The sequence below is a fragment of the Macaca thibetana genome, chromosome 6 (genome assembly GCF_024542745.1).
Source record: "Macaca thibetana thibetana isolate TM-01 chromosome 6, ASM2454274v1, whole genome shotgun sequence".
NCBI lineage: Eukaryota > Metazoa > Chordata > Mammalia > Primates > Cercopithecidae > Macaca > Macaca thibetana.
In genome coordinates, this window is record NC_065583.1 from 118,558,207 (window position 1) to 118,582,058 (window position 23,852).

General features: G+C 37.5%; 1 protein-coding gene and 1 pseudogene across 2 annotated transcripts in view; both read right to left on the reverse strand.

Moving 5' to 3' along the window:
- The window catches only part of ZSWIM6 (zinc finger SWIM-type containing 6), a 215,275-nt gene that overhangs the window by 184,788 nt on the left and 6,635 nt on the right, over positions 1-23,852 (reverse strand).
- The window catches only part of LOC126956660 (ATP-dependent RNA helicase DDX25-like), a 29,877-nt pseudogene continuing 6,025 nt past the window's right edge, over positions 1-23,852 (reverse strand). Inside the window, exon 2 of the transcript XR_007726441.1 lies at positions 1-23,852. This exon is cut by the window's right edge and continues 4,826 nt beyond it. The product of XR_007726441.1 is annotated as an ATP-dependent RNA helicase DDX25-like (transcript).

Genomic DNA, 23,852 nt, shown 5'->3' on the forward strand with positions numbered 1-23,852 from the left:
TTTTTTATTTTATTTTATTTTATTTTTTATTTTATTTTATTTGAGACAGAGTCTCGCTCTGTCGCCCAGGCTGGAGTGCAGTGGCGGGGCAGTCAGATCACGTCATTCCCCACAAACAAAAAAAGTGGTACCCAAGGTCACAAGTCCATTCAGCCACATACGGCCTTCCTGAACCTCTGCCTTCTTTCTTAACAGTAGTTCTCACTATACCTGTCTCCTATTTGCGCCCTCAAATCTTGTACCCCAACCACAAGAGAAATCCCTGGCATTCCCCAAACCCCCGCCTTTGGTCCCTCCATATATGGATGGAATGCCTTCTGTGATCCACTCCCACTGCAGAGCCTTTGTTAGATCCTTTCCATCTCAATCAGAACCTCTTATTCTTCTTCAGCATTTCACCAAACCATCACTAACATAATTTACCACTATGTGTGTTGTATGTATTGTGCTCCTAATGAGACTAACATTCATTACACCTGAAACGTCCTCTATACAGCAGAGCTTCCCCATATGAGAGATTAAAGTTCCAAGACAGCAATACCTCAGCTCTTGAGCCAGCCAACACCTGTGGCATCCAATCACCAGCCCAGCCTGTTAGCAGCTTATCTACAATTAGAAATCACCTCCTATCCTAGTGCAGTACAAATTATTTTCTGTGTGCTATGAAGTAAAAGAGACTGGGAAGCACTGCTCTACAGCGTCTGGTTCAGCACCTTAAACACAAAACAATAGCACTGGTCTTCCACCAGAGCTCAAGAAATGGAAAGAACTCCTTCTCTATTTCCAAATTTTTACTAGCAGCATTTCCTTGTACTTGTAAAAGCTCTCAAGTAAAACCATACCAATTCCTCACCTATTTACAATTTTCTTAATTTTTGGAATGTGAATAAAAAAAGCGAATAAATGAAAACAGAACTTTTAAATGTAAGAAGACTATATATTCCAGACTCATTTGTATTCATAAATATTAGATTTTATTTTGGACCATTTAACACATAACTGGATTCTGGCAGTCAATTGGAATTCAGAACACAGTTTCCTATCAAGGGGGAAAACTGTGGTGTGCTTCTTAGGCTTCCATTTTTTAATAAATACTTTAAAACAATACTGCTTCAAATAACAGCAGTTAAATACTGCTGTCTGGGGGGAAAAAGCATTAACTTACAAGAATGAGGAAATACATGATTTTTTTGCAGAGATTTCTGGGGATGTTCAAGATCCTTTCAAGGGCTTAAAAGGTTCAAGACATTATTTCTAACTTTAAAATTTTGTAAGATGCATTTTCCTTGTTACAAGGCTATCACTGTAGTAACTTTATCAGCCATGTATAATGACAATTGAAACAAAAAGAACAGAAAAAAGAGAACACTGGAAAAGTAAAGGGGGCAAGGAAATAACTAGAGGCAAAGAAGACATACAAAATGGTGGAACTTAGTTTTGAGCAATAAATGACAGGAGAGATACGAAAAGAAAAACCATTCAGGATATTCCAGGAAAGCTGTCAAAAATTGAGGCGGCAACTTTCCCATGACTGCCATAAGATGGCGCTAACAACCAAGGACAGCTTGGTAACTCATTAAATAGGAAGAGTAGGGTTAAAACAGGTCCTGGAGTAAACAGGCAATTTTTAAAAAAATCCTTCAAAGGTATAAGGTAAGGTTTCCAAATTTATAGACACCTGTGAAAACATTTCCCTAGCCAACAGAGAAATTATAAAAGGATGGTTTAGTTTTCATAAAGCTATGATTATTTCATTAAGAAGATTGTCTTCTATTCTGAGATTATTTTTGAATTCTATTAGAATGTTTTGTTTTAAACGGTAATTACTACATGAGCCAGTTCTGGGTGTGTTTACCCACAGATACACTCTTTGAGAGCTCTGTATCTCAAGTGAGCTGATGACTGCCAGACCCCATTTCTCAGGCTCCTAGATCAGCTGGCTTTTCTTTGAGTTCAGTCTATGAGAGGCACTGGTGGAAAACTGGCAGGTGAGAAGGAAGGAAGGATTCACAACATTTCTCCCATTCCTTCCATCTCTTCTTTCGGTACTGTTTCCAGCAATGGCTGCACTGCTTCCATGACTCCAGCTCCTACTTGCCCCTACCAGGAGGTTCCAGTCTCCTGAGGCGAACCCTGGCTCCTTAGCCTCACCCTAGTGAGTGTATTATCTTTGTGTATTACCTTCATGCTGCTTTAAAAGGCCTCATCATTCAATCTAGCTTGCTGTTTCAGCCACACAACCTGCATAACTAATCCCCTGTACTGAATTCCTGTTTCAAAAACTTAAGAGTGGTTTCTCTTTCCTAGGTGGACCCTGACCACTACATTAGGCCAGTGGTTCTATGTGAATCAGAATCACCAGGAATGCTTACTAAAACCCAGAAGCTAGGCCCCATCTCCAGAGTTTCCCAGTCAGTATGTCTATGTGAAGCCCAAGAATGTGTATCTCTAACAAATTATGAGGTGATGATGATGCTATTGAACCGGAGACTACATTTTGAAAAATACTACAAAAAAGCAAAGAATTGAACATCTTACGCTGGTCTGTTTCTCCTTTTTACAAACTGGATAGTAAAATCCAAGACTCAAGAAAACCCATACTTCTGTCTTCATACAAAATATATATATATCAAATCTGTAAGACAGCTTATTACTACGAAAGACAATGTTTTTAAGGAATGAGGGTTTTATCTTATTTTAATTTTCACAGCCAAGCCCAAAGGAATGATTTTTTAAAGTAAATATAGTATGTTGGTGCAAAAGTAATTACAATTTTTGCCCTTACTTTCAATAATTTCATTAATAGCATTCATTGTATTTTACCAGAAATAAAATCCCAAATATCATAACCAACCCACTGAACTTCTATGAAAATAAAATGAATCCTAACTCATATTATTGTAAATAACTCAGCCAATGAAGTCTGAAACATACAAAATAAGTAATTGGCAGATAGTTCTTCTGCCTTAAAATTTAAGATAAAAAACAGTCTCAAATAATGTGAAGGGCAACTTAAAAAGAGTGTTCTGAAGCGGGCCATGGTGGTGTGCACCTGTAGTCCCAGCTACTTGGGAGACTGAGGCAGGAAAATCACCTGAACCCAAGAGTTCGGGGCTACAGTAAGCCATGATCCCGACACTGTGCTCCAGCTTGGACAACAGAGCAAGACTCCATCTCTGCCGAAACACATGCACACGCACACACAGTGTTTTGAAACTAAGGTTTAAGAATCACTACAGTGTTTAGATTTATGCTCGCAAAAAGTTAAAATCAAGTATGTAATCAAATCATAGCTGAATTGTATACATAAACAGAAAGAACTTATTATGAGACCAAAGAGCCTAGGGACTAGCACGAATTAAAAAATAATGAAGCCACTATGTAATTTTAAATTTCCTAGTAGTCACATTTTAAAAATTAAACTAAACAGGCTAAATTAATTCTAATAATACTTTTAACAGAAAATATTATCATTTCAATAAACTGCTCATAATGTTTTACATTCCTTTTATTGCACTAAGTCTTCAAAATCTGGTGCATGTGTTACACTTTCAGTAATCTCAATTCCAGCCTGCCACATGGCTACCATATCAGACACCAAAATTACAGATGAATAAAAATTCGCTAGTCTCTTTACTGAACAGATTGATATTTAGCATAATGACAACAATCTACTATCCTTTTCTACAAATTACTTGTAAATTATATTTTTTAAAAGTTTAAAGTTTTAAATGTATTGTTCTCAAACACTTAGTTATAAAACCAAGTTAACATTCTGGCTCTTCACCCAAATTCATAAAGCAAGTCCTTAGAGACTTACAAAGAGACTTAGACTCCCACGCAATAATAATGGGAGACTTTAACACCCCACTGTCAACATTAGACAGATCAACGAGACAGAAAGTTAACAAGGATATCCAGGAATTGAACTCAACTCTGCATCAAACGAACTAATAGACATCTACAGAACTCTCCACCCCATATCAACAGAATATATATTATTCTCAGCACCACATCGCACTTATTCCAAAACTGACCACACACTTGGAAATAAAGCACTCCTCAGCAAATGTAAAAGAATAGAAATTATAACAAACTGTCTCTCAGACCATAGTGCAATGAAACTAGAACTCAGGACTAAGAAACTCAATCAAAACCGCTCAACTACATGGAAACTGAACAACCTGCTCCTGAATGACTACTGGGTACGTAACAAAATGAAGGCAGAAATAAAGATGTTCTTTGAAACCAATGAGAACAAAGATACAACATACCAGAACCTTTGAGACACATTCAAAGCAGTGTGTAGAGGGAAATTTATAGCACTAAATGCCCACAAGAGAAAGCTGGAAAGATCTAAAATTGACACCCTAACATCACAATTAAAAGAACTAGAGAAGCAAGAGCAAACACATTCAAAAGCTAGCAGAAGGCAAGAAATAACTAAGATCACAGCAGAACTGAAGGAGATAGAGACACAAAAAACCCGTCAAAAAATCAAAAAATCCAGGAGCTGGCTTTTTGAAAAGATCAACAAAATTGATAGACTGCTAGCAAGACTAATAAAGAAGAAAAAAGAGAAGAATCAAATAGACGCAGTAAAAAATGACAAAGAGGATATCACCACCGACCCCACAGAAATACAAACAACCATCAGAGAATACTATAAATACCTCTATGCAAATAAACCAGAAAACCTAGAAGAAATGGATAAATTCCTGGACATATACACTCTCCCAAGACTAAACCAGGAAGAAGTTGAATCCCTGTCAATAGACCAACAGCAGGCTCTGAAATTGAGGCAATAATTAATAGCCTACCAACCAAAACAAGTCCAGGACCAGATGGATTCACAGCTGAATTCTACCAGAGGTACAGGGAGGAGCTGGTACCATTCCTTCTGAAACTATTCCAATCAATAGAAAAAGAGAGAATCCTCCCTAACTCATTTTAGGAAGCCAACATCATCCTGATACCAAAGCCTGGCAGAGACACAACAAAAAAAGAGAATTTTAGACCAATATCCCTGATGAACATTGATGCAAAAATCCTCAATAAAATACTGGCAAACCAAATCCAGCAGCATATCAAAAAGCTTATCCACCATGATTAAGTGGGCTTCATCCCTGGGATGCAAGGCTGGTTCAACATTCGCAAATCAATAAACGTAATCCAGCATATAAACAGAACCAAAGACAAAAAACACATGATTATCTCAATAGATGCAGAAAAGGCCTTTGACAAAATTCAACAGCCCTTCATGCTAAAAACTCAATAAATTCGGTATTGATGGAACGTATCTCAAAATAATAAGAGCTATTTATGACAAACCCACAGCCAATATCATACTGAATGGGCAAAAACTGGAAGCATTCCCCTAAAAACTGGCACAAGTCAGGGATGCCCTCTCTCACCACTCCTATTCAACATAGTGTTGGAAGTTCTGGCCAGGGCAATCAGGCAAGAGAAAGAAATAAAGGGTATTCAATTAGGAAAAGAAGAAGTCAAATTGTCCCTCTTTGCAGATGACATGATTGTCTATTTAGAAAATCCCATTGTCTCAGCCCAAAATCTCCTTAAGCTGATAAGCAACTTCAGCAAAGTCTCAGGATACAAAATCAATGTGCAAAAATCACAAGCATTCTTATACACCAGTAACAGACAAACAGAGAGCCAAATCATGAATCAACTTCCACTCACAATTGCTTCAAAGAGAATAAAATACCTAGGAATCCAACTTACAAGGGATGTGAAGGACCTCTTCAAGGAGAACTACAAACCACTGCTCAATGAAATAAAGAGGACACAAACAAATGGAAGAACATTCCATGCTTATGGATAGGAAGAATCAATATTGTGAAAATGGCCATACTGCCCAAGGTAATTTATAGATTCAATGCCATCCCCATTAAGCTACTAATGACTTTCTTCACAGAATTGGAAAAAACTACTTTAAAGTTCATATGGAACCAAAAAAGAGCCCGCATTGCCAAGACAATCCTAAGTCAAAAGAACAAAGCTGGAGACATCACGCTACCTGACTTCAAACTATACTACAAGGCTACAGTAGCCAAAACACCATGATACTGGTATCAAAACAGAGATATAGACCAATGGAACAGAACAGAGCCCTCAGAAATAATACCACACATCTACAACCATCTGATCTTTGACAAACCTGACAAAAACAAGAAATGGGGAAAGGATTCCCTGTTTAATAAATGCTGCTGGGAAAACTGGCTAGCCATAAGTAGAAAGCTGAAACTGGATTCCTTCCTTACTCCTTATACAAAAATTAATTCAAGATAGATTAGAGACTTAAATGTTAGACATAAAACCATAAAAACCCTAGAAGAAAACCTAGGCAATACCATTCAGGACATACGCATGGGCAAGGACTTCATGTCTAAAACACCAAAAGCAACGGCAGCAAAAGCCAAAATTGACAAATGGGATCTCATTAAACTAAAGAGCTTCTGCACAGCAAAAGAAACTACCATCAGAGTGAACAGGCAACCTACAGAATGGGAGAAAATTTTTGCAATCTACTCATCTGACAAAGGGCTAATATCCAGCACCTACAAAGAATTCAAACAAATTTACAAGAAAAAAACAAACAACCTCATCAAAAAGTGGGCAAAGGATATGAACAGATACTTCTCAGAAGACATTTATGCAGCCAACAGACACATGAAAAAATACTCAGCATCACTAGCCATCAGAGAAATGCCAATCAAAACCACAATGAGATACCATCTCACACCAGTTAGAATGGAAATCATTAAAGAGTCAGGAAAAAACAGGTGCTGGAGAGGATGCAGAGAAATAGGAACACTTTTACACTGTTGGTGGGACTGTAAACTAGTTCAACCATTGTGGAAGACAGTGTGGCGATTCCTCAAGGATCTAGAACTAGAAATACCATTTGACCCAGTCATCTCATTACTAGGTATATACCCAAAGGATTACAAATCATGCTGCTATAAAGACACATGCACATGTATGTTTATTGCAGCACTATTCACAATAGCCAAGACTTGGAACCAACCCAAACGTCCATCAGTGACACACTGGATTAAGAAAATGTGGCTCATATACACCATAGAATACTATGCAGCCATAAAAAGGATGAGTTTATGTCCTTTGTAGGGACATGGATGCAGTTGGAAACCATCATTCTCAGCAAACTATCGCAAAACAGAAAAACCAAACACTGTATGTTCTCAGTCATGGGTGGGAATTGAACAATGAGAACACTTGGACACAGGAAGGGGAACATGACACATCAGGGCCTGTCGTGGGGTGGAGGGTAGGGGGAGGGATAGCATTAGGAGACATACCTAACGTAAATGACGAGTTAATGGGTGTAGCACACCAACATGGCACATGTATACATACGTTAACAAATCTGCACGCTGTGTACATGTACCCTAGAACTTAAAGTATAAACAATAACAATAATAATAATAGACCTAAAAGCAAGCATGAACATACACAGGTAATACTCCAAAAAATGATTTCAATTAATTTTCTATTGTTAACATAGTTATATTGGGCATATATTATATTTAGCACTTTGCTAAGTGTTCTGAGGACACAGTGGAGTCTTACCAAAGAAACAAAATGATGTGTCCAAGTGCATGGTGAAGCCAATGTTTTATTGTTTTTCTTTTTGCTTTTATTTCTGGAGGTCAAACAAACATAGTTTAACATGTCAGAGAATAGATCACTGAGAAAGGTAGTCATTGAAATATTTTTACTGAGTTTGGATAACTCTAGGTGAATAATGTAAGCAAGGCCAGAGGTAGCATGGTAGGCAGCCCCTAAGAAAGCCCCCAATGATCACTGCCTGTTGCATTATAGAATGAATACCTAGTTGAGGTGTATGTTATCCAAAGTGCTATGGAATGAAAAGAAAAATAAATAAAAAGAAAAACCTTTAATAGGAAATATTTTTAAAATGCAGTCTAAGAATGGAATCTATAACAAGAGGCAAACTGTAAGTCATGAAATGGTGCTTTGAGAAACTCCCTCAACTGTCCTTAATATTTAAAATCCAGGGTATGATAATTGTTTACTCTAGAATCAAGTGATGTATGAATTTACATTAGACCCTAAAGAAATGCAGGGGGATTGAAATGGAGCCTCTAATATCAAACAACTTCTGAGCCCCTCAAAAATAACGGACTGTTCCTTCACTTATCAGAAAGTGAGTTTTCTTTTGCACATAAAACTCTTGCCATAAGCATAAATGTACTTGTGTGTATGTGCAAGAGTAGTGAGATAATTACCTACCTTTGGGGCTTAAATACATCTGGTGTCACGTCACATCTAAGGCATACAGTTATTTCATTTTGAACCATTCACTCCAGAGAGTAATTATTCATCCCGTAACTTGGTCATAAAATGCAGAGCTTACTCAGTATTTCAGCAATTGTATACCATAGGTAGACTTTTACATGGTACTTCTATAAATCAGATAACCAAAACATGTACCTTAATAAGTTGAAGTGCTAAAATTATGGTGAGTTATATAGACTTCCTAAGCTTTTAACTTGTGCCCAGTCTACATAGAAAACTGCAAATGCTACAGGCAGATCCAGCTATGGAATAAACTTGAACAGGCCGGCGGTTCACTAATTTGAGCAGGGATAAGTATGATGGCAGCAGGAATGAGGTCACAAGAAGGCACGAAAACACTCAAAAGACCATTCCTGAATGCTGCCTGGAAAGATAACCTTTCCTCATCAGCAAACAGAAGAGTTTCCTAAAACAAAAGGGGGAAAGCACATTTTAAGGCTTGCTCTAAGAGTTAGGTCTTTAAGCTATAATTTGGTAGTAAGAGAATGTCCACAGCATCTGCTGAATCTGTCTACAGGGCTGCCAACACAATCCACAATAACTCGAAGTTGCGCCTTCCAGTAACTGAGGTGTGTGTGCCTCTACTGCCTCACACAGCTTGTTACACTAATCTCTCTCTGAAGTATGTCCTACATACATTGCCCCAAGTCTCCCACTAAAATCGAGAAAATGGTCATTGTTTCAAGTCAAAGTATTCATGTCACTAAATGTTGTGACTGAAATTATTTTTAAACGTCCAACAAAGAAAAAGTCACCCTCAACTGAGTGTAGTATCAGCTCCAAGGAGCAAGAAGGTATTATATCATGAATGTGCTACACATCCATTACTACTTATCAAGGAAAAAAACCAAAACATATACATTCAGAAATAATGAAACACTGCTCGGAGGCCAGGCCACTAAATCTGAATGGTACCACAGACCAAGGAGGACTGTGAATGACACATATGCAAAAAGACAAGCTGCCTCTAGCAACACTTGGAAAACAAAGTACAACATGATCCCACTTAAGAGCTGGGAGGCTTAGGTGTTCAAGCCTAGCACAGACTTCCCAGATGCTCCTGACAAATGACTTAACATCTCATATCCGTTTCCTCAGCCTTGGAATGAGAATACCTTCTCCTCAAAGTTGTTATGAGAGCTAGAAATCATGCTTGTAAAGCACAGAACTGGTACTACTAAAAAGGTGGTCAATATGTTGAGCTGCAACAATATAAAATGGCAAATAAATATGTTTCAAATGAGAGCTCATGCCAATCCTCATCCCAAACAAGATAATGAAAAACTTCAGGTTTCTCCAAGACCATTTTGAGACAGAAATGACTTTATGTGGCAGATCATTCTACCCTGCTACTTATGTTAACTTGAGGAAGCAAAGATTAAAAACAAACTGGAAAAAAACTCAAGCATAAGCAAGAATGCAGAGATTAACAGATAAGGAAAAAAAAAGGTTCAGGCAGACTTGCTATGGCCCACAGTAACCCTGCACATGAGCTCCAAGGTCAGTGCCTTGCCCACCATGACCAAACACAGCTGCTCATCCAAGAGAACTGAGAAGACAGGAAAGAAGAGAACTGACTTATGTATGAGAGCAAAAGGGAGTCTCCTGCTCTAACTACACATGTGCCACCATCTTGCAATCTTTGGCTGCAAACAGCACTGTTTGGTTTTTCCCAGTAATACATGCCAAACTGAATGTATCAGACTGTCATATAAATCCACATTCCAAGACAACTGACCTTGATAAAGTACTTACTATAATTAAAACAGCATACCGTTTCTTAAACTCAGATTCTAAGAAAGTGCCTCTAAACATAAAGGTGAATGCAAGTGTACCTTTGGAAAATCTGGGAGTGACCCAAAGTGCCAAAAACACAAAACTAGGCTGTATTTTTCAAACTGGCATATTGTTTGTGAGATAGGTGTGGAGCAATAGATAGATGGAACCACTGAATAGCGTGCCTCCTCCTGGAGAGTTATGAAAATATTCCCAAAGGAAAACACCACTTCCTTCATCCATTTATTCAACAAACTTTTATTGAGAGACAACTATGTGCAAATGGTTGTACTGGTAGCCATGGATACAAACACATGTACACATACATATTCACACACATATTTACAGTTTCTGCCCTCCTGGAGCCTACAATCTCATGAGGGAGGACAATCCAAAAAAGAAAAATCACACAAAAAAACTATGATTAGGATTACAAAGGAGGTAATTTGTTGCCAGGATTGTTTCTCTGAGCCAAGATGACAATTAGGGCATGAACCAAGCATAGAAGAGCATTCCAGACAGAAAAAAGAACATGGGCAAAGGCAGGTAGCAGGGCAGCCTGGACGCATCTGAAAAGCAAGGGAGAACATTGCACCGAAGGTGGCTGAGGGTCAAGGCCAGACTATGCTGGGCCTCGTACACCCATAAATGACTTCAGGCCTCTGAACAAAGGGACGCCACTGAAGGTTCTGCACAGGGTAGTTATGGACAACATCATCCTGGCTGCAATATAGATTCTAAGAGCTGAGCCCTGCCTGTCCAAAGTTTGCAAGCTGATTAACACTCTTATACATACACAAAGTCCACTCTTACACATGCATGTGTGTACAAACATAGCACATTAAAATTTTTTAATGGCGCTCTATGGTACAAATTAGAAGTGCAGAAAGGCCACAAACAGGTCAGAAAGGGGGGAAATGCATGATGTGATGGCTAATCCAGTCTAAACTTCACTGAAAATATTAAACTGTGGATAGCAAAAATAGAATGTGGAATAGGTAGTCTGGGTCATATCACCACAGCTTTCCAAGGCAAGAACTTATGAGAATACCCAAAAATTTTGAAAAAAACACAAGATTTCAGTTCATAATAAGCCCTTTAAATTGTATTTGAAACTATTTTTCTGAATACTTTATTTGTAAATCTTTAAATTGGGGGAAATGCTAACCAACTATCTTCATTTATTAATGAAAGTTTCCAAAAGAAGGGAATGTAGATCTTAGTACAGTCACATAAGGAATTCAGAAACATAAATCTAAGAGTTGTTCTATCTTCTTCCATCTTCCACTTGCCATGGTACATATTCAGGGAAGTCTGAAAACTAAACCCTAAGTGATGAGGTCAATCCACAAGTGTCCATTCTACACATGAATAACACAGAATTAATTTTAGCTATCCCTTTTCCATTTTCGGCAAATTCTAGAGTTCCAAGTGAAGACAAAAATTCATCAGTCACTAGGGTCAAAAGCAAGGGAGAAATTAAGACATTAAGGCATGATACACCTCGATGAATAAAACATGCTCTGTTTAGCTGCACTAGATCAGGCAACAATTATAATAAACTATTAACAAAAATAAATCTGTGGATAGAGAAATTTGTGTTTTAATGGTAATAAGACAGATTCTTTTAAAACAATGTTTCCTTTCTCTAATTATGAAATCAATATATGATGATTACAGAATTTTTGAAAAATACAGAAAACTAGAAGAAAGTAACAAATGAAGGAAATTAGGTAAAACTGGAGCAATGCGTAACAATGTATTTCCCTTTTGTGTACTATTTAGAATGCAAATACTTTCATGTATTCCCATGTGAGCCTCTTAGCAGGCTTATGATAGAGGTGATAAAGGTATAATTAGTCCCATTTTATAAGGACTTGAGGAAGTCCAGAGCCAGTAGGTGTCCTGCCTATAGGCACACGGATAGTAAGACAAGATGCCTCCTAATGGCTCAGATATCTTCCCCAAGCTCCTGACCATGTGATTAGCAAATGATACATTACTTAAGTGGCTAACTGCAAGTATCTAAAATGAAAGCAGTACCTGTGAACATCAATCTAAGACTGCTAAAATATAACTTCGAGTAAGAATATAAAATATACATATCTTTAAATTGAGAAAAAAAAAGTCAGGGGTGGTGAATCAAACCCATGGAGACTGAGAATCTCTTAACTGCTTCATTTTGGTCTGAATAACCCAGACAGAAATGTATTTCCTATATGAAAGACTGAGGAGAGCCCACTGATGGATACCAGAAATAAGCCAAAGGTCACCTTTCAATCCCAAAAAACACCATCTTCCCTCTCTCTCCCTACACACACAAGTGCACACAGGGCACAATTCTAAACTGATTTATATCTTGCCCTCTTCCTTCTGAGAAACAAGATGTATGGCTAGGGTAATCATAGACTTTATTATCCAAACGGCAACATTTCTACGAGTGAAAGAGGTGACTGTATGGAAAAGAGACGTAAGCCAAGATTGACTGGACAAACGGGAGGTCACCCAACATCTGGATAACCCATCCCTCTCAGGGGCCAAGTACTGAGAGTACAGCCCTATTATTAAATTATTATTCAAAAACTGCTCTGATATACCCCATTTTATGCAAATTGAGTCTTAAACAAATTCTACCTCAAGAGAAAGTCATCAGCATTTTGGAGACCAGTTTAGTAAACCATTCCTACTAATTAGACAGTGTCATTTCACAACGTGTAAGATCTTGTGGGATATTCTGAAGTTATATGTGTTTTTGCATGTCATCTGTGAGAGGGAGAGTTTGTAAAAACTAAATTTAGTTATACCAGTTTCTTTTAAAAATGAAGTATCAAATAGAAGGAAAAAGCAATCACTTAATCCCACAAAGGCATTTATAATTCAAAGTTATTTTTCTAGGTGACCCAAAAGTACTGTTCTATACAGGAATATTCAAGTTACTTTCTGTTTAGAAGTTGGAATCGTCTAATAAATAAATTGCTTTCAGAATAGCTTTTGGGCTGATGCTACTATTAGCAAGTTAACAAGCTTAAAGAAAAGGCCTCTTCAAATAAGAAGAAAAAAAAAGAAACCCTACACAGTATTTGGAGAAATATATTGATGACAAACCCAGTACTGAAAACCAGCCTACTTATCCAGCAGTCATATTCCTATTCACCTTCCTAAAAGACTAAGTCACGGCAATTCAGATTCAGAAAATCAAACAGAAATTAGAAACTGGAGCTATTTTTTTTCAATTAAGAGAATTTCATGCAGACACCCACAGGACTGGCATATACTCTACGGCTATCATTCATCCAAGTGACATTTCAATGTCTACTATGCATATAATGCACTGGCACTGTTAATACAGTAGTTGGCTGTTCTAGATTTAAAATTTGCCAGAATTTTTTTCAAACTAGCAGATTCATCTTTCACTCCAAAAAAAGACTTTGTATTTAAATGCTCTGTAATTCTCACCCCAAAAAAACAAGACTAGAAATATCTGCTAAACAATGATAAATTCAAAATGACTACTGCATAACAGTGTATGGTAGAGTATTTTTACATCTGTTAGCACTCCATATTTTTATTCAATTTGATTAGACAACTGATGCTTCCTCCATCAAAGATGCTTAGAAATCTACAATCCTACAAAGGATATTCTGCTTTCTCATAAAAAGAAACTGTCCCTCATTTTCTCTAATTTTTACATTAAGGATGAGTTCCACAGTTGTGTTCTCAAATTTGGAAAAGATCATGAATCAGGCGAGGGTCAGTCTCCAAAACAATCCCTTACAGAATTTCAGAAGGTCTACCCACATTCATTGGAGAGACAGAATGCCCCTCAGTCAAGAAAGGAAGCCAGATTATCTAAATGGATCTGGTTTACTATTACAGATTTTTAAGAAACAGTATGAATCTAAGACATAGAATGTTTTAGGATTATTAAATAAGTCTTCCTGAAAGAGTTGGGTTCAAAGCTCAATTCTAAGACAAGGAAAACAAAAGAGGAGAAAATTAATGGTTGCACAATTGTAAAGGATCAAAGAGGAAAACAGCAACTCATAAATTTTTAAACTGGCAGTTTAAAAATGTGATAGTGAATAAATCTCCAAAACGACTGTCATATGCTGAACTTTTACAGATTACATTCTGAACTGTAATATTTCCTATCTTTAACAGGAAGTATGAAGGGGGAAAATCAAGACGTGAAAAGTTTTTATTCAAGGACATTAAATAGGCAGCCCAATGAAGTACAAATACCTGAATGGAGGTAGGGGTGAGAAGTCTCTATATCTAAATATGGCTACATGAATTTTTTGTGTTTTTCAGAGCTTAATCCACCATGGCTGAACCCACTACCACCAAGACTCATCACACATATGCTATTTTAAAAATACAAATTATGTTCTTTTCTTTTTAAATCTTGTTTTTTGTTTTGAGACAAGAGTCTCGCTTTGTCGCCCAGGCTGGAGTGTGGTGGCATGATCTCAGCTCACTGCAAGCTCCACCTCCTGGGTTCACACCATTCTCCTGCCTCAGCCTCCTGAGTAGCTGGGACTATAGGCGCCCGCCACCATGCCCAGCTAATTTTTTGTGTTTTTAGTAGAGACGGGTTTCACCGTGTTAGCCAGGATGGTCTCGATCTCCTGACCTCGTGATCCACCCGCCTCGGCCTCCCAAAGTGCTGGGATTACAGGCGTGAGCCACCGCACCCAGCGCAAATCTTGCTTTTTTTTAATTCGAAAAGACCACATGCTTAACATCAACTTGGTTTCAAAAAGACTTCAGGTCTTAAAACTAAGAGTACTATGACACTTATTTTGCCATTTGTGAGTTTCATGTCAAAAAAGTGGACGTTTTCAACATGAAAACTTACCTTCAAAACTCACCAGGACATTCTACCATAAATTAGGATATTTTCACAAACAATACAGTTTTCCCTTTAATATTCTATATTTTCCATTTCTTCCACATCTTCGTGGTCCAGCTGCTTAAAGCTGAAGTGATCCCGGATTTTCATAAGCACATACAGCTTATTTGCTTCAATAATGTTGTAAGTGAAGCCTTTTTTCCCTGAAACTGTCCTGTCCCCACTGTGCACTAGAGGCAGGTCTGATAGTCTGGCTCCTCTGCTTGGTTTTCAGGGAGATCCAAGTTCACGACAATGGTGACTTGTTTCACATCAATCCCTCCAGTGCAAACATTTGTTGTTACGAGAAACTTCTCATTCTGAAACTTCTGAATGACGGAAGCTCACTGCTCCATGATCAGCTCTCCACTTAACAAAGATACCTGGTGGCCAGCCTGCATCATCTCCACAATCAACCACTTGGCATTTCGATGAGTCTGACAGAAGATGATGGCCTGGCCAATGGTTATGCCACCATAAATGCTGCACAGAGCTTGGTATTTGTCTTTCCTGTTCTTGCACAACACATAATACTGCCAGATGTTGTTCAGGGTCAGCGCCTCTTTGCGTAACTTGGTAATTTAGGGATGGGTACAATTCACTCAGCAAAATGACACACAGAGTATCTATGAGCTACTGAAACAAATTCAGACCCAATTACATAATAGTAAATTTTAAATAAACTCATAGTTACTAGCTATTATATCACCAATTGTTGTCTAACGCATCTAAAATATAAACTATGAAAAATTTTAAAAATAGTGAAAATTTTGAATGAAACTTGAATCTGTACTTTTTAAAAAATTCATCCATTTTAAAATAAAAGTACTTTGCTACAAATTGTTAAAATGAATAGAGTATTTTTAAAGGCTTTTTCCCCCCACTGTAGTCATTATTGAAAGCAAAAATGCAATACAATCCAGGCCTTTGGAATTTCCTGCTATTTATGAAACAGCTTCAACAAAATGCCTCTTTAATAAGTTGCTAAGGGAGATCCATGAAAACTCCAAAGAAACTGCTCTGACAAGTTCTAATAAGGAAAGTCATCTGAGCACTTTGCTTATAAGAACTCTAAACAGCACTAATCAAACTACCTAGTGGGCTTTGGTTTTAATAAGGTGTGTTAAGCTAGAGCTCACATCATTTACATGACTCGCCTAAACAAAACATAAATTGCATTAAAGATACAAAAGGTAGTCTCTTACCTACTAACATCCAGTACTTTACAATGTTCTATGCATCATATTATACATATATACATATCTAGAGAGATACATTGATATCAATAGGTCAGTTGACAATCTTTATCTCCAGGCCACTTTTGAATTGTCTACTACAACCTCTAACTACAGAAATATATCATATTGTATGATTACTACACTATGATATAGTTGAATGAACTTGATATTCTATCCCCAAGATATTCACTATATTTCCTAGTATTTCAGCACACTACCCAACTTGCTCTCATCCACAATATAAGAATCTGTTTTAAGATTTAAGAATGTGGGCCAAGCACGGTGGCTACCGCCTGTAATCCCAGCACTTTGGGAGGCAGAGATGGGTGGATCACCTGAGGTCAGGAGTTCGAGACCAGCCTGGAAAACATGGTGAAACCCCGTCTCTAAAAAAAACGAAACAAAACAAAAAAAAAAATTAGCCGGGCGTGGCGATGGATGCCTGTAATCCCAGCTACTCGGGAGGCTGAGGCAGGACAATCACTTGAACCCGGGAGGCGGAGGTTGCAGTGAGCTGAGATCGCGCCAGTGTACTTCAGTCTGGGCCACAGAGTGAGACGCCGTTTCAAAAAAAAAGAAAAGAAAAGGAAAAAAGATGTAAGAATGTAAATAACCTCTAAAACATCTGCCTTCTGTCATATACTAGACCAAGCAATTCACCTTTCACTAAATCCCTCAACTTAAGCTTTCTTATTTTCATAAAAGTAAATTCAGCAGAATTCATCCAATAACTACTTTAAAGACAATGTGAAGAAAATCAATTTGATTCCATTTCTAGTTATTTGGGCCATTTCTAGTTATTTGTGTTACCTTAAGACGGGTGTCAGATCAATGCACGATTAAATGTTATCCTGCCATCTGATGGATTTAAGAACGTTACACCACTACTCATTGGATAAGCGAATAATCATCAGCGTTTCTATTTGTATTCAGGGTAGCTCATAGTACACCACAAATCATCCCCAACATGCCCTCAGCTTTTCTACGTACCTTTATAGAAAGAACACAATTACTATTCTTACTAAAGTCACTTCCAAATATACAAATTCACCTTGTGACGTTTTTCTTTCCAAAATTACTCAAGAACAAATGCAACATATTTACAGATAGCCAAGTTCTTAAATTCATATATGCATCCAAAAACTTTAAACTCAATTTGCAAACACAATCTATGTAACACTGGCTCTAGGGTGTATAGAATCTAGACCCAGATACTAATATTTCAACTAAAACCTAGCTGCTCCCTACAAAAATGAATAGCAATTTTTAAACATATTACTAGAGTATTAACCAAATCTAAACACACACAAATGAGTTAGCCAAGAGAACAGTGGTAACTGTAGGAAAAAACAGTATGTGTTTCTTTTTAATGTCTGATGGCACCTATAATTATATAAACCAATTCAGACTCCAAAACTTCAACAGCTACAGCAATTTTAAGAATGCCCAAGGCATGGTAAATAAATCAGGCAAATTTCACACCTCTTGGTGGCACCACAAAATGAAAAGTATTGAGCTGGACTATATGTCTGATCTGACAAGACAATTCTTAAATCTTTCTCCTACCTAAAATAAACTATACATTACATGTTCCAAGATTTATTTACGACTACTATTAAAAATCAATCATGTCTAAAAACATGTACATCCTATTTCAAAAAAAAAAAGAAAAGCAAATAGAGTACCACAGCACAGAATATGTCTGAAATTTAGTTTTGTTTGATATCTGAAAGTTAAGTTTTTGACATTTACCAGCAGTCCCACAACGTGCTGGCCCTGTGCCATCATGGCCTGGTGCCAGCCTGATGTAGGGCCATGCTAAAAATAGCAGCTAAGCAGCAGCTGTAACACATAGGTCCTTCTGACCTCAACTTTATTTCCCTAAAGGGTGACTGGAGGAAGAGGGGGACAACTGGAGGGAATAAGGGAAATGGAATATACTCTCAGTAGGTATTACTTCCTCTTCTGATTTGTCTTCTTTTCTACGACACACTCCTTTCTCCTCCCTTCCCTCAACCCATCCCCAAGAAAGAAAAGGACAGAAGAAGAGAAGAAAGAAAATGAGGGAAGAAAGGAAAGGAAAGGAAGAAAGAAAAGAAAGAAAAGAATGAACAAACTGGAGCTGTGAGGCAAGTTGGGTTCAGAGTCTTCCACACCTGCTGCCCTCAAGTCTCACTTGATTCTACCCTGCCATCATCAGAAAGCAGCCATTGATCATTTCAGTCATCAACTTTACCACTGTCTAGAGAAAAGTATAAACCACAATCCTGAAAAGACTGGCTAGGTGACTGGGCTGAAGGTATATTAGACAAAAATTATACAAGTGATATTCGGGGGAAAGAGGGAAGAAGAATTGTAAAATGGCATCAAGAATACAAAACCCTGGCCAGGCTCATACCTGTAATCCCAACACTCTGGGAGGCCAAGGCGGGTGGATCACTGAGGTCAAGAGTTCCAGACCAGCCTGGCCAACATGGTGAAACCCCGTCTCTACTAACAATACAAAAAATTAGCTGGGCGTGGTGGCACGCGCCTGTAACCCCAGCTTCTCAGGAGGTTGAAGCACAAGAATCGCTTGAGCCCAGGAGGTGGAGATTGGAGACTGCAGTGAGCCAAGATTGCACCACTGCACTCCAGCCTGGGTGACAGAGAGAGACTCTGTTTCACCAAAAAAAAAAAAGGAAACTCACGGAACACTAAAAAACAAAGTCAGAAAGGAACAAGGCTAACATATTACATATTTAAAAGTTTGGTCACATAAAACAGCCAGATTACAAACATGGTATTTGGGTTTTAGAATCTTATTTTATGACAAGTACTTATAAAAATCACGACAACCTTCTTTGTAGAAATGAGCTGCAGGGGGAAAGGTTCAGCATGACCAGGCTTCTACCAACAGAGACCAATAGCCACACCAGAAGAGACTCCAGGTATGCCCCTTATACCTAAATTATAGAATTCCTACACAGTACTACACTCATAAAAACGCTAGTAACTGTCAGCAAACATTTATCATGTACAATCTGGCATATACAAAATTCTAATCTGTACTGATTGTAATTACATAAAAGAATTTAAAACTTGCTTTTGTGGACTTATTCTACACACAATCTTCTTATGTAAGTTTTCTCTATAAAATCTTCCAACATTAGAGATCTGACACCAACTAACAATGAAAAACACTTCAAGTAAAGAGATTGTTAAGTAAGGCAAGAAGAGGGAGTCAGTCACCTAAATTTTAAGCACATTAATTCACTAAATGAGCTTCCAATGTATCTGATCAGCTTATTCAGTTAGGAAGAGTTTAAATGTACTGACAGGTTCTGCTGCATCCTTCCAATTAACATCAGCGTTCAGGAATTGCACAGATAAAACTCCATCTTTCAAAGAAATATCAAATCTCTTTATCAGCAACAAGAAATAATATAATTGTAACATTTAAAAAAGGACCTTAAAATGAGATATTTAATTTCTCAAATACACTTTGAGAACCTAACTTTGCTGCATATATATTACATCTAACCTGCAAGTTAATTTCTTTCAAAGCTTAATATCTCATGGAAGATGATCAAAATCACCCAACACAACCATCCTTCAAAGCTGGAATTCCTAAAAGACATTTTTTTAAATGTAGTAGTTTTTCAAGTAAAATTTTAGAGTTCTGGATATTATTTACACAACAATGTAAATGTACTTAACACTGCTGAACCACACACATAAAAGTGGTTAAGATGGTCAGTATTACAGTATGTACATTTTACCACAACCAAAATTTTTTTAATCCTAATGTGTAAATATCCTTATGATTTTTAAATAAATCCTCCCAATGGAAAAAAAATAGCATTTTAAAATCATACCTATGATCACAATTTAAAATCCAGGCCACTGTGAAAGTTACTCTACAACGTAGCAAGACACTGTAAAGCTAAACCTTCTAGGATAGGGAATGATGATGCATCATGGGCAGTATTGCTTGAACACCAACCAAAGAGATTGTGTGTGTCAGGCTCTGTTTTTAACAGCAACAAGTTATTGCTACTTTTTTCCCTGTGTTTCAGTTTCCTCATCTGTAAAATAGAAACAATAATGGTCCCTAAGGCATATGGCTGTTAAGAAATACATAAAGGAAATGAGCGAAATGGAATATACACTCAGTAGGTATTACTCACCTCTTCTGATCATATTCCAGGGCAGTATTTGGCACCTGGTTAAGTGCTACGAAATGTTAGTTGTTATTACTCTTACTACTAGTAAATGTTGTAGCCGTATTAAGAGTCTCACCATAAATCACGTCCAGCTGGTTCGTGAAGAACTGCCCCAAGTCATACAAAAAGGCTTTAAAGGCCAGGTGTGGTGACTCACACCTGAATCCTAGCATTTTAAGAGGCCAAGGTGAGTGGATCACTTGAGGTCAGGAGTTCGAGATTAGCCTGACCAACGTGGTGAAACCCCGACCCTACTAAAAATACAAAAATTAGCTGGGCGTCATGGCGCATGCCTGTAATCCCAGCTACTCAGGAGGCTGAGGCAAGAGAATTGCTTGAACCTGGGAGGCAGAGGTTGCATGAGCTGAGATTGCACCACTGCACTCCAGCCTGGGCAACAACAACAACAAAAAAATTACAGAGAACTACAGTTTGGAGGCCACATCATTTATGTGAAAGAGGTACATATATGTACAGGTACATCCCAAAGGATTATGTGTATACTATTTACTGGTGAAGGAGGAGGAGGCACGTTGACAAAAACAATACGTTATATTTTAAAAACCTGGTCAAATACAAACAATACTGGACAAGTTTTCATATATACACTAAGTTGAGAGCAAACTTCTGTTGTACTATATAAGCACTTCAAACTTTCAGTAAATTCTTTATTATATGACCATATTTATTATATGGGTGTATTATATTCGTGTAACAGCAAGTCCTCCACTTAATGCCATCAATAGGTTCTTGGAAACTGACTTTAATCAAAATGACATATTACAAAACCAATTTATCATAGGCTAATTGACATAAACAGTAATTTCCTATCACATATTTCTGGTCACAAAAACATCACCAACCTTCTAAATAAAGACCACAACATTTTTAATATTAAACATTGAAACAAATGTGAAATATACATACATTTAACAACGATTAATAAAAACAAGATAATTCTTCACCCAGTTATTCCAGTTCGAGGTAGCAGGTGGACAGAGCCTGTCCCAGCAGCTCAGGGAGAAAGGCAGGAACCCACCCTGGACAGGATGCCACCCCCATTGCAGGGCACACACACACACCCACACCCATTCAGACTGGGGCCATTTAAACGGGACAATTTGCCTTCTGTGCACATCTTTGGGATGTAGGAGGAAACCAGAGTACCCAAAGAAAACCCTCACAGACATAAGCCGACCGTGCAAATTCCACCCAAGATAATGGTCCTGGCCAGAACTGACTTATTTTCTCCTCAATGATACAGTGATACCATGTTATTCAAGGACTTGCTGTATAATCACACAGCTGTAATACAGTTTTATACTTAACAATCCTAACTTTTTCTGAACTTTAATCTCATAACATTACTATGATTTCCAAATATCCACAAATGTGTTTTACACTAGCATGAATTCAGCATGCTAGAACCAGTACTGTACTGCAGTCATCAGAATTTAGCCTGAAACTAAAATGCTATCTAGGAATACATTTATAACATTCAATAAATGTTAGCCAAATAACCTCTCCAAAGAGTCCAATTTACATTCAAGAATATGCTTGTTTTGATTTCAGAGACTACCAAACTAAGACATGGTCCAAGCACTAGAAAAATATGCAACACAGCTTTGCCATTTCCTATGCCACTCTAAAAAATTTACTTAACATGTTTGGGCCTCAGTTTTCTTATCAGGAAAATGGAAAAACTGAAATTGAAGTTATTTTTTATCTCTAAAATCTCCATAGCTCTACTAGTAGATAACAACTATAATGCAAGAGTATTTTATTTACAAAAATACCTTTCATCTTTCAGCATATTTTGTTTTAAGAAGAAATGGAACTGTGGATCTGTACAGAGGGGTCACTGGAATATGCATGTGGTTACAACATTCAAATTATACCTGGGTTAATTTGTCTCCTTCTCTGTTCACCTGTGGACATCATCACATATATCAATTTGTAGACATATATACACACATATATTAGCTGACAAAAATTAGTTAAGCGAATTCCACAAACATAAAACATTTAGCGTACTCAAGCAACAGTTTACTATCAACTGAAAGTTCAAAACGACAAGCAATTTTGCACCGCATTGTCTCTGAAGCTTGCTTTAGCTATCTTTTCTAGATGGAAAAAAATAAGGAAGCATCCTATTTTTAAAGAACCGAAAACCAAGTACAAAGCATATTCTTAGAGGAACACAGGGCACTGAAAGCAAAAACTGAAGACAACCAGGTTTTTCTCTAACAGACACACTTTACTTTTGAGATCTGGGTAGGATCTGATAGGATCCTGACAAACAGTCCTGATAGGACTGACAAACAAAACGTCTCTTCACAAGACAAGACTCAGTAACACTTTTCTCCTAATTATCATTTGATACTGATTTTTCCAAAGAAGATGCCTTTAAAGGAGAGAACAGCTCGTGGTTTTGAATTTAAAGTAATCCCCAAATATTTACATGTTAAAAAATTAATAAATCACAAAAACTAAACTAGCCTTTCTATTGTCACAAAGCACTATTTTAAAAATTATACCATGGTAATTTGAAATGTAGCTAAAAATGGTGTTGTGGGTTTCATACTGTTTACTACCTTTTTAAAATAGACCTGCCTATAACCCACTTTGTTTCTAAGATATTTATACTTACCTATAATCTTTCATTTTTAGGATATTTGTGCTCTTAAATATAACAGTTTAAGTCAACAGTTTAATGATGGCCCCTATACAAGTTTCTAACACTAAATGACTTTATCATATGTCAGTATGCTTCTTAAAGGTACCAAATTTATTTTGCCTCATTGAAGAAAATTTACAGTCTAACACAAAAAAATATAAAGCATGTGGAAATAGTACAGATCCAATCGTTTTTTTTTTTTTTTTTTTTGAGACAGGTTCTTGCTCTGTCACCCAGGCTGGAGTACAGTGGTACAATCTCGGCTCACTGCAGCCTGCAGCCTCTGCCTCCCAGGTTCAAGCAATTCTCCCGCCTCAGCCTCCTCAGAAGCTGGGATTACAGGGGCATGCCACTACACCCAGCTAATTTCTGCATTTTAGTAGAGATAGGGTTTCACAATGTTGCCCAGGCTGGTCTCATGTGATCTTTCAAAGCGACAACTCTTATAAAACATGTCATTCCTACATGGCCTATCACTGAACATATTGCTAGCTGAAATCACGCATTCTTAACTAAACAGTGAATATGAGCGTAAGCAGAAATAGATGCTGGTCCATACCTTTCCACATGAAATATTCATAGGGTTAGAATTGAGACAGCAACTGACTATCCATTGTGGGGGCAGGGGGGGAGGGAAGAGCCCCAGGATAAAAATCTTAAAAATCAGTGAGGACGTACTTAAGACAATAATGACTTAAATGGTT